An 11,936-nucleotide genomic window follows, 5' to 3' on the forward strand; every position below is an offset into this window, starting at 1 on the left:
GAGCCTGGGGGCGAGGAGAGGCTGAGACCCGCCCGACCCTCCTCCTGGCGCGGCGCGGCTCCTCTGGTCCTGCACCACAGTCGGGCGGGCCCCTGGCCCCTCCCCGCAGAGGCCATCTCCCGATCCGGCACTCACCCTCCCAGGTGTCTGTCAGGGCCAGAGCCCCCGAGAGCAGCAGGAGGAGGGTTCAGGGCGCCATGATCACCATCCTTGGCGTCTGGGGAGAATCTGAGTCCGAGTGGGTGAGCGAGGACTTTAGAACCGGGACCGCGGCGACTCTGGCTTCTCTAAAAACCTGTCACCTAATGGGAGTGAGAACTGGAGTCGCCCGGTGAGAATCCAGGAAGAAGGACCAGACACAGGTTGGGAGAAGGAGGAGAGAAACTCTGCGGAGATGGGGAATCCTCAACACGGGGCCTCCCCAATCCATACACTGCCTGTGGGGCCTGAGACCCTGAGAGCCACGCCAAGAGCCCTAGGACTTCGCACTGACCCGCTACGCCTGTGCCAAGCGCTCTGTCTCAATGTCTGCCTGAGTCTTGGCCCAGGAGCTGTCTGAGAAACCACGGAGAAACACACGGCATGGGCCCCGTCCCTCTCTCTTCACTTTTCATCGCGGACTCCCCGTCCCAGAACTGGACTCCCTGCCTCCTACTCCTTACCTGTCACAGTGGACTCTTCTAGAAGAAAAATCACCCCAGAGAGCTTGGTGCCAGAGAGTGAGCTTGCCCTGGGAATGGAGGTGTAGAGACAGGGCTTTTTTTTTCTTTTCTTTTTTCTTTTTCTTTAAATCTGGAAAAGTTGTGCCTGAGTGCATGAGATAGAACAGAGACCAGTTTGCTCCTTGTGTATTAACTACAGTGAGTAGCAGAATCTTGGTAACCCCTGAATGATCAGGAATCTAATCGGTAAAAAATGTGACTTTGGCCCCTTGATACATAAATGTGTCTAAAAGCTTTACAACAGGACTCACAAAGCTCCTAAGTTTCACTTTCCCAGACAATGTATCTGTGGCTCCCACTTGTTGTATTTTAAATTTACCACCATTCCGTAGCCTTGAGTTTCCCTGTGAGTCCAGGACATCTCCTCAATACAAAGCAGCACACTGTGTTACTGTATGTTGCAACCAGGAGTCAGTACAAGACTTTATTCACCTCACAGTTGCAAGTGTTCAACGCAGTCACAATGCCCCTCACTAGTGCTCATGCACTGCCTGTTTTTAGGAAGTATCCATATGTAAGTGGTGTGTATATTTTTTAGGAATACTTAGTACTTTTAAACCTGATTAACATAAAAAACGATTAGTTTCTAGGCAGACCCACATAAGACATTAAAGGCCAACCTCAAAGGTCACCCTGTGAGGCTCTGTAGATGGATGTATTAAAATCTATAAAACAATATATTTAAACCTAAGAATCCTGCTGCTTTGGAATTCTTTCCCTCTGCTTCTTTTCCTCAACTTCTGCTTCTCCAGCCCTTCCCTCCGTCCCTCTCATCCCTCAGGCCCTCTTCTCCCCTTAATCCCCACCACCCTGTCACTCCTGAATTGTGGATTTAGCACTGTTCCATGACCTGCTACGTGACTGTTCTCTCCACAGTGGTCCTGCTGCTATGAGTCAGAGTGTGTCATTTCTCCACCTAAAACACTCCAGTGGCTCCACCTTGTTCTTGTGAAGCTTCTAGAATGTCAGGCATTTGAGCATATGAGGGCATACCTGGTTCATCATAGGGACTAAATTAATTTTTCTTGACTGACTGAAATATGAGTGTATTAAATTGCATCCCAGAAAATTATAAAATGTAAAACACTGAAAAAGTTAAAATACATTTTATTTTATGTAACTAGTGTGCGTATCAATTCATCAATTCATTCCATGAGTCTTTTGAGTCTGTATGAATTTTATAAGACTGTGTAACAAATTGTCACAAACATTGGCTTTAAACACACCCATTTATTGTATTCATTGATTTGTTGTTAGAGACAGAGTCTCCCTCTGTCATCCAGGGTGAAGTGCAGTCACATGATCATGGCTCACTGCAGCCTCAAACTTCTGGGCTCAAGGGACCCTCCTGCATCAGTCTTCAGAGTAACTAGGACTGCAGGTGAGTGCCACGATGCCAAGGTAATTTAAAAAAACTGTAGAGACAAGTGTCTCACTGTATTATCCTGGCTACTCTCAAAGTCCTGGCTGCAAGTGATCCTCCTGTGTCAGCTCCTCAAATGTTAGGATACAGGCGTGCGCTACCACGCCTGGCCAAACAACACCCGTTTATCTGTTTATAGTTCCTCAGTCAGAAATCTGGGCATGATGTGGATAGAATCTCTGTTCTGGGCTTCCCAAAGCTGTGTTTTCATTTTCAGTCCCCTTCAGGCTTGTACAGAGGTGGCAGAATGCAGTTTCTAGCAGTTGTAAGACTGAGGTCCCTGTTCTTCGCTGGCTGTCACTGTAGAGAACAGAGAGGGCTGTGCTCAGTTCCTGGTGCCCACCAGCGTTTTTTCCTACACAGCCTCTTCATTTTCAAAGCCCACGGTGGAGGAAACCCCTCACGCTGAATCCCTCTCACATTGTGAATCTCTATGCTCAGGAAGAACCCAGTCCTTTAAAGGGCTCATCTGATTAGAACAGTCCAAGCAGGATAAACCCAGCCTAAAGTCAACTAATTGAGGCGCTTAATTATATCTGCTAAATCCCTTCACAGCAGCACCTACATTAGAGTTGGTTGAATAACTGGGGAAAGGTGAATGACCAGGAGCTGGTTGTTGGGGCCATCATAGAATCAGCCTAGCAAGGATTGGATCTTCTTTTTGTATTTTATTGGGACACAGTTGGAAATTGGAGTTGTAGTAAAGTGATCATTGTGAATGGTAATAAAACGTCCTCTTCAGCCATGAAAATTCTCCTTACCTTTTAAAACTAAGTTACATGTTTATTATCTTATAGTTACTTTAGACCAGGTATGGTGTCTCACCCCTGCAGTCCTAGCACTTTCGAAGGCAGAGGAAGGCAGCTTTGACTGCAGAAGTTCAAGATCAGCCTGGGCAACATGGTGAAACCCCCATCTCTACAAAAGAATAAAAAATAGAAAATTAGCCAGGCATGTTAATTGATGCCTGCTGTCCCAGCTACTCAGGAGGTTGAGATCAGAGGATCCCTAGAGCCCAGGAGGTTGACACTGCAGTGCATGCTGATCATGCCACTGTACTCCAGCCCGGGTGACAGAGTGAGACCCTGTCTCAAAAATAGTAATATGATGATGATAAATTTAGAGCAAATGCAAATTAATGTGTAATAATACATCCTCTTGTGAAAATGTATTAGTTATTTACTACTGCATAACAAATTATGTAAAACTTAGCAGCTCAAAACAACAAATATTCATCATCTCCCACAGTTTCTAATGGTCAGAAATCCAGGAGAGGTTTCCCTGAATGCTTCTGGCTCAGGGCCTCTCACAAGGTTGCAGTCCAGTTGTCAGCCTAGGGCTGCATTGTCTGAGGGCTTCACTGGGGCTAGGGATTCACTTGAAACATGGCTCACTCACATGGCTGTTGGAAAAGGCCTAGTTCCTTGTTTTCTGGTCCCAGGCAGCCTCAGTTCTTAGCCACATGGACCTTCCTGCAGGGCTGCTTATGGCACAGCAGCTGGCTTCCCCCAGAGCTCGTGATCCCAGAGACAGAGAGAGAGAGAAGGTGGAAGCCACAGTGAGTTTCACATTCTACACCCAGAGTCACAAACTGTTATGCCAGCATTACTCTATCAGTTAGAAGTTGTATTAGTGTATTCTCACACTGCTATAAAGAAATACCTAAGACTGGGTAGTTTATAAAGGAAAGAGCTCAATTGACTCGCAGTTCTGCATGGCTGAGGAGGCTGCCCCAGGAAACTTACAATCATGGCAGAAGGGGAAGCAAACATGTCCTTCTTCGCATGGTGGCAGGAGAGAGAAATGCAGAGCGAAGTGGGGAAAATCCCCTTATATGGTACATATACACCATGGAATATTATGCAGCCATAAAAAGGAATGAGATCAAGTCCTTTGCTGGGACATGGATGAAGCTGGAAGCCGTTATCCTCAGCAAACTAACACAGGAATGAGAAACCAAACACCGCATGTTCTCACTTAAAGTTGTGAGCTGAGCAACGAGAACACATGGACACAGGGAGAGGCAAAACACACACCGGGGCCTATTATGGGAGGGCAGTGCTGAGGGGAGCATTAGGAAAAACAGTTTCAACCACTGACTTCCACAGCTTGGGGGAACCATCCCCATGATTCAATCACCTCCCATGAGGTCCCTCCCCCAATATGTGGCGATTACAATTCACAAGACAATTCAAAATGAGATTTGGGTGGGAACACAGAGCCAGGCCATATCAGAAGTGCATCATTAAGTCCAAGCCAGACTCAAGAGAGGGAATTAAGCTGCACCTCTGAAAGAGAGCTGTACTAAAGGACTTGCTGTACGTTAAAAGCAAAATTAAAATTATTGTGTCAGGATTTTGTAAAACAAAGCCTTCTTTTATCTAATTATTTTTCTTTAATGCTTTAAGCTTGTCTTTTTATTTTATTTTATTTTATTTTATTAAGTTCCAGGGTACATGTGCAGGTTTGTTACATAGGTAAACGTGTGCCATGGTGGTTTGCTGCACCTATCAACCCATCACCTAGGTGTTAACCCTGGCATGCATTAGCTATTTTTGCTAATGATACCCCCATCACTGCCCTCCCCCAACAGGCCCCAGTGTGTGCTGCTCCTCTCCCTGGTTCCATGTGTTCTCATTGCTCAGTTCCCAATTATAAGTGAGAACATGTGGTGTTTGGTTTTCTGTTCCTGTGTGAGTTTGCAGAGGATAATGGCTTCCAGCTTCATTCATATTCCTGCAAAGGACTTGATCTCAATCCTTTTTATGGTTGCATAATATTCCATGGTGTATATGTACTATATTTTCTTCATCCAGTTCATCATTGGTGAGCACTTGGGTTGATTCTGTGTCTTTGCTATTGTGAATAGTACTGCAATGAACATACACATGCATATACCTTTATAATAGAATGATTTATATTCCTTTGGGTATATAACCTATAGTGGGATTGCTGGGTCAAATGGTATTTCTGGTTCTAAATCTTTGAGGAATTGCCACACTGTCTTCCACAATGGTTGAACCAATTTACATTTCCACCAACAGTGAAAAAGCCTTCCTGTTTCTCTGCAACCTCACCAGCATCTGTTGTTTCTTGACTTTTAATAATTGCCATTCTGACTGGCATGAGATGGTATCTCATTGTAGTGTTGATTTGCATTTTTCTTCTGATCAGTGATGTTTAGCTTTTTTTCTTATGTTTATTGGCCACATGTGTGTCTTCTTTTGAGAAATGTCTGTTTAGGTCCTTTGCCCACTTTTTAATGAAGTTGTTTTTCTCATGTAAATTTGCTTAAGTTCTTTGTAGATTCTGAATACAAGACCTTTGTCAGATGGACAGATTGCAAAAATTTTCTCCCATTCTGTAGGATGTCTGTTCACTCTGATAATAGTTTCTTTCGCTCTATAGAAGCTCTTTTGTTTAATTAGATGCCATTTGTCAATTTTTGGTTTTGTGGCAGTTGCTTTTGGCATTTTCATCATAAAATCTTTGCCCATCCCTGTGTCCTGAATGGTATTGCCTAGATTTTCTTCCAGGGTTTTTCTAGTTTTGGAATTTACATTTAAGTCTTTAATCCATCATAAGTTAATTTTTGGGTAAGGTGTAAGGAAGGAGTCCAGTTTCAATTTTCTGCATATTGCTAGCCAGTTCTCCCGGCATCGTTTATTAAATAGGAAATCCTTTGCCCATTGATTATTTTTGTCAGGCTCGTTGAAGATCACAAGGTTTTAGATGTGTGGTCTTATTTCTGAGTTTTCTATTCATTGGTCTATGCGCCTGTTTTGTACCAGTACCATGCTGTTTTGGTTACTGTGCCTTGTAGTATAGTTTTAAGTGGGGTAGCCTCATGCCTCCAGCTTTGTTCTTTTTGCTTAGGATTCTCCTGGCTATATGAGCTCCTTTTTGGATCCATATGAATTTTAAAATAGTTTTTTTGTAATTCTGTGATAAGCTTCACTTTTTAAATTAATGATTAAAAGTTTGAGACATCACGGAGCCTTACGTGTTGAGGAGAAAACAGTTTGAGGCAGATAAAGGAGATACAACAGTATCTCTGAGATTTTCTTGCCAATATCTTTAATAACAACAACATTCTCTTCAATGAGTTAACACAGTTGAGAACATAGAGTAAGGAGATCAAATAGTTCCAAGACTTTAGTCCCATAAAAATTATGTCTTGAAAATAAGTCTTTGTTTTGTCTAAAATGTCTCAAATTTAGTGGAAGTATGTCCCAAGCACCAATTTTCTTATTGAAATACATCTTCAAAAAACATTTGCCTACACTTAAAAAAAGAAGCACTGCTCTGTCTCTGGAGTAGCCATCCTTTGTTTCTTTACTTCTCTAATTAACTTGCTTTCACTTAGAAAAATATTGCCTAATCAGATTGCTTTTCATTTATAAAGATGTGAATCTCATACTTCAGTTAACACATCTAGCTTAGCCTGATGCCAATAACTGGTTTGATGCAGTATCATGAAATTGTTAGTTCAAATTGAGAAACAAGGTTTTTCGATAACTGGCTATTCTATCAGCATTCTATAATACACTTAACATATTTTGTTGTGGTGTTGAATGATATGTGATAGAAGTGATTTGGACACCACTATGATTCTAAACAGCACTGCTATCAGGTGCTTCTGAGGTGGTTTTGTTTGTTTGTTTGCTTTAGCAGTCCTATTGCGTTTTCTATTCATATTGCTATTCCATCACTGGTTATTCCTTTCTACTCTTTTCTTGTTTCATTTATTTTGATCAATGATGTGCATTTCCAATTCTGTAATAGTTTAACTCAGTTGTATGTGTGGTAAAATGTAACACCAAATCCTTTGCAAGATGGAATTACCTTGCATGTCAGATTGAAGATTGTATACTTCAAAAATCTAGAGAGATGCCAGTGAGCCAAGGATCAAATGACCTATTTGTAGCCAAGGCCATTTTCATGGCCTGCTGGTCCTCTCTGTCACATGGCTCCTTACAATTCTCTGTCGTTTTCTTCCAGTGTAAGTAGTTCTTGTTAAGGATGCTTGCAATGAATTTTGGTATTCTTTTCTCTTTCATTTTTATAAAAACCAGGTATATTTTAATTTGAAAAACTCTGTTTAAGGAATTAGGAATTTAAGTCAATTCTTTCAACTCAATGTTTTCAGAACACATCATCAACATCAAGTATTACAAATTTATTTTAAAAGTTCCCTTTTAAAAGGGAATGGATATGTTGTATGGACTTTAGCCAACACTGTTGTAAAACACAGAACCTGTAAACTACCCTGGGCTGCTGCCCATTCACATCCCTCAAAAGGAGACTCCATCCTGAGTCTTGTGATTATTTTTCCTTTATATTTATTTAAAGATTTGTGTAATAAGTATAGATATATCCTCAATCCAAATATTAGTTTTGCTGGTTTTTAAGCTTCCAGTACAGCAAATTCCTACTGCATTTATTTTCCTGTGATGCACATTACGTATAGGAGTTATCTGTGGTGTGGGAGGCTGTGATTCACTCATTTTTACTGCTGAAGGTTTACATTTTATGGTATACCATAATTGCACTAGTTTTCTATTGATGTATATGTAGCTGATTCTAGTTTTTGCCATAAACATTAGTGTGCATGTCTCCTGGGCACATAGGCAGGAAAGCCCGCAGAGTGTATGATTAGGAGTGGAATGGTTGGATTATATGTTGTATGGACTTTAACCATACTAGATAATAATAATATTAGTTCCAAAGTGATTTTGCCAACTTAAACTTATTTATTTCTTTATTTATTTATTTTTGAGACAAAGTCTTGCTCTGTTACCCAGGCTGAAGTGCAGTCGTGCCATCTCGGCTGACTGCAACTTCTTCCTCCCAGTTCAAGCAATTCTCCTGCCTCAGCCTCCAGAGTAGTTGGGATTACAGGCATTCACCACCACGCCCAGCTAATTTTTGCATTTTTAGTAGAGACGGGGTGTTGGAGGCCAAAAGAATAAGGGTCGTGATCAACTCACTATACCACTGGAGGCTATATGAACAAACAACAAACTATTCTCATGAAAGCAGGATGTTGGCAAACTGACAAACTGCGTTTGCCACCAGAAGGAATCACTAGTAGCAAGAAGCCCCTGACCCCTTCTTTCAGAACAGATCTTTTTGTCTTTGTCTTTATTTCTGTGTTCGTCCCCTTCATTATATCCCGTAGTAACTGATTGCAACAACGGGGTTTCACCATGTTAGCCAGACTGGTCTTGAACTCCTGGCTGCAGGTGGTCCACCCGCCTTGGCTTCCCAAAGTGCTGGGATTACAAGCATGAACCACCATGCCTGGCCTAAACTTTTGAATTAAATGTATAATACTTGATGTTGATGATGTGTTCTAAAAACACTGAGTTGAAGGAATTGAGTTGAAAGCCACTGTCTTGGCTGCAGAATTATTGCAGGCATTTTTGTTTAGATTCTGTTAATAACTTCCTGTTGTTTACTTGTTTCTCATATACCATGGCATTATACTTTTGACATATAGATCCAGAAAATGCTTACTTATAGCCCAAACACATAGGGTTACTTTATATGCTAGGAAAATTTCATAATAAAAAGGAAAAAATGGAGGAAGGGAGGGAAAGAAGGAGGAATGGAGGAAGGAGTGAAAGAGGAAAAGAAGGAAGGGGAAGGGGAAGGAAAGCGGAATGAAAAGGAGGAGGGCGAGAGGTTGAATGGAAATAGAGAAGAAAGAGAGGGAGGGAGGGACAGAAGGAAGGAGAAAGGGAAGGAACAAAGGAGAAAATAAACTAAAATAAAGAAAAGAATAGACATGAGAAACTAGAAACCCTATGTATGGCCAATATTATGAAAATGGGAGGAAATAAAACAGATGTAGTTAACCTCTATAGCATAATGGAAGTGTAAGAGGGCTTCGTTTGTTTATCCATTGCTGTGTAACAAACTACTCCCAAATTTAGTGATTAAAGCAACAAACATGGACGAATTCAAAAACATAATACAAATACCTGCAAAATGAAGCCAATGCAAGTAGAAGAAGTTGAATAAACAAAAGGATTTTACAAATTGGAATAAGTAAGAGGTCACCGGTGTGCAGATGAAAATGATTTTGTAGTCCAAATCCTCCAAAAAGCAAGTGTCACCATGAGATTAAAGTTACAGCATTTTATTAGGGGACACACCTGTCAGATGATATTGCAAGGGAGGCAGATTATCCTGGGAAAGACAACAGACCAAGATGCAAGTGTGACCCCCAGTGATGGACAGAAGGAGAGAGAGTTCACTGGACATGTCTTGGACCACAGGCAATCTAAGGAGAGTTGAGCAAGGCCATGGAGGAGTCCTGGAGCTACTGTTGGCCATCAGAGGAGTCCCTTGTCTCCCAGGAATGTCCTGCCTTAGTGTCACTGGTGTGACCTGTCACTGGTTGGGAACAGCCCATGGCAAGCAGAAACTCAGCACCAATGCTACTGAGGATGTCAGAGCACAGGAGCAGGGCCTTGGGGGATTACCCACAAGTGTGACTCAAACCTGCTGCCCTGACGGGTCTGTGCCCTTGGAAATCAAATCTTCTCAGGCTGAATTGCTGGATGATTCTGCTCACACTTACAATGAGGTAAGGGAAACCAGAAGGCCCCCAGGTGGATCTCTGGTTTCCACACATGCTTTTGCCCTCCTGTGTGAAAGCAGCCATGCCTCCTCCTGAAGATGAGAATCTATTACCTGGGCCTGGAGAAGAGGAGACTCCTCTTCTCAACAGGTGGTCTCTGGGCACACACTGTCCAAACTTCTGTGGTGACTAAAGTAATGTGTAGTTCAACAGGCTCTCTTTTGTCTCCTTTTAAGTGTACCCTCCTTTGGAAACCAGGACCTCCTAACCTGCACAGCCCAGTGTTGGAGATAAAAAATGCAAAATACCCTAGTGGGTGAATCAAAGAGATTGGACATGGAGCCATACCTGCTTCCACCTTTTGATTTCTGGACCCACATGTTCTTCCAGTGAGAACACAGCACCATAGAGATGTCTCTGATTCAAATAATGTACCATGTTCTGAAAGATGGCACCCACCCCTCAAAGTGCTCCCTCCAGGCTGGCACTGAGCTGTGCCTATAGAAGAGCTGTCCAGCATTCCTTGTGGCTGGCAGCCTCTGGGTGGTGCAGATGGTGATAGAATTAGTGGAGCCCACAGCCACGGAAACACTGAAACTTTCCCTGCCAAGTGGGTCCTTCAGGGAGATAATGGGCTAGGAGCACTGCCTAGCATGTGGATCAGGAATGTCACCATCACCAGAGAGTGGTGCTGGTTGAGTGTCTGAGAGCAGCACAGGAAAACCCACTCCTGGAATAGGAGCCTATCCCTATGAAGATGAACTCTGGCCCTTCCAGAATGGAAGTAGCTAAATGTAGTCACTTGTTACTTAGTGGCTAGGTAGTCACCTAAAGAAATAGTGCCCCACTGGGGCACATCATGGGCCTCAAATGCCGATGAATTGGACATTCAGAGGTGGCAGTAGCTGCATCTACCTTAGTAGGGCTGGGGGAGGGGGTCAGTGTTTCTGGCCCCATATGTAGCCTCATACCTGCCACTGTGGTTGCTCCATTCATGCGCCCATCCTACCAGGCCTGGGCTGACCCATGGTGAAGGCGGCTAACTTCCATTTGTCTGTTTAGCTGTTCAGTGCCACATCAGACTTGGGTGTTTTCTGTGGGTGTCAATATGGGATTCAAGTTGAACCCAGGTGGACTGTTTTCACCCCATGAAGGATGCTGTTGGGCCTGTGCAATCTATGACTTTGTGGGTCATGCAGGCACTTGGAACTATATCACTGCTTGGTGTCCCATGGTCAAGCATTCTACTGAATCAGGACAAGGAACACTAAAGGCTGCTTCTAACAGGGGGCATATGTCTCTGCTGTGGATGACATGATCTTACTCCAGAATCACAGGCCCTCCACTGTGACTCTCCCACTAGTGCTTGGTTCAGCTCCATCCTGCATCTTTCCCACCACTGGCACCACCAGCCCCAGGGTGTCTGAGAGATGCTGGCTGCTTGCACCATGGCCTGCATCTGTTGCAGGGTCTTTTCCTGTGTGGGCCCCACATGAAAGTGGCCTCCTCCTACGTCACCTAAAGTGTGGGCCAAAGCAATATACCTAGATGTGGAATGTGGTGTCGTCAGAACTCAAAGAGGCTCACCAGGCAGTGTGTTTCCTTCCTTCTGCTGAGGATGCAAGATGCAACAGTTTGTCTTTTACCTTGGAGGGGACACAACTGCATTCCCCTAAACACTTGGCACTTGTTCATCCATAAAACTTCACTTCAGTGGCCTCTCTTGAAGCTCTGTAAGGTTTACCTTCACCTTCTGGAGTGCGCTTATTTTGCCAAGGACTCCAGTGCACTTTCTACCTGCTGCTCATCCACCCCAGTCAACGTGAAGTTGTCAATGAAATGAGCTGATTTAATATCCTATAGGATATCCAGTATGTCTACTGTAGTCTTAAGACTATATACTATAGAGGGCAGAGGAGTTACAATAGCCCTGAGGCAAATGATAAATAAATGTGTTGTGTATCCCACATGAATATGAATCATTCCGTATCCCCTTTCTAATTGGAGAGGAAAGGAATGCACTCACCAAATCCACAGCTGCACACTGTGTGCCTAAGGATTTATTGATCTGCTCTACCAGTGATATCCAGACAACACAAAAATTGCAATTATAACTCCTACTTGGCCATACCTAGAGTAATTTCATTCATTCTTTAGGCCTCACCAGGCTCCCTCAGGGACAGTTTGCTGGATTATGTAGAGA

The 11,936-nt window shown here is 43.2% G+C and overlaps 2 pseudogenes across 1 annotated transcript in view; one reads left to right on the forward strand and one right to left on the reverse strand.

The window, feature by feature from the left end:
• Window positions 1-614, reverse strand: part of LOC105513909 — a 47,948-nt pseudogene extending 47,334 nt beyond the window's left edge. Inside the window, exon 1 of the transcript XR_001002098.1 lies at window positions 608-614. The product of XR_001002098.1 is annotated as a patr class I histocompatibility antigen, A-2 alpha chain-like (transcript). The remainder of the gene's footprint in view (window positions 1-607) is intronic.
• LOC105513910 overlaps window positions 1-11,936 on the forward strand; it is a 107,412-nt pseudogene that overhangs the window by 83,592 nt on the left and 11,884 nt on the right.

This window comes from Colobus angolensis, unplaced genomic scaffold (assembly GCF_000951035.1).
Source record: "Colobus angolensis palliatus isolate OR3802 unplaced genomic scaffold, Cang.pa_1.0 Scaffold237, whole genome shotgun sequence".
NCBI classification, from domain to species: domain Eukaryota; kingdom Metazoa; phylum Chordata; class Mammalia; order Primates; family Cercopithecidae; genus Colobus; species Colobus angolensis.